Below are 226 nucleotides of genomic sequence, written 5' to 3'. Positions count from 1 at the left end.
TTTTTCTTGCATCTTGCTGATTAAATTTGTATATGTATTATATTTTTATGCATTCTAATTATTGATTTTTTTTACCTGTGTAATGATTATTTTGTACATCAAATGTATTATAATATGTAAATTAAAAAACCTGTCTTTATATTTTATTTTCCTCCTCATCTGAAAGTTCTGCACAGTCATTCATGTTTCATCCAAGGTCAAGTCACATTTTATATGAATTGCTGCT

This window comes from Penaeus monodon, chromosome 24, assembly GCF_015228065.2.
Source record: "Penaeus monodon isolate SGIC_2016 chromosome 24, NSTDA_Pmon_1, whole genome shotgun sequence".
NCBI lineage: Eukaryota > Metazoa > Arthropoda > Malacostraca > Decapoda > Penaeidae > Penaeus > Penaeus monodon.
This window is presented reverse-complemented; position numbering follows the sequence as displayed.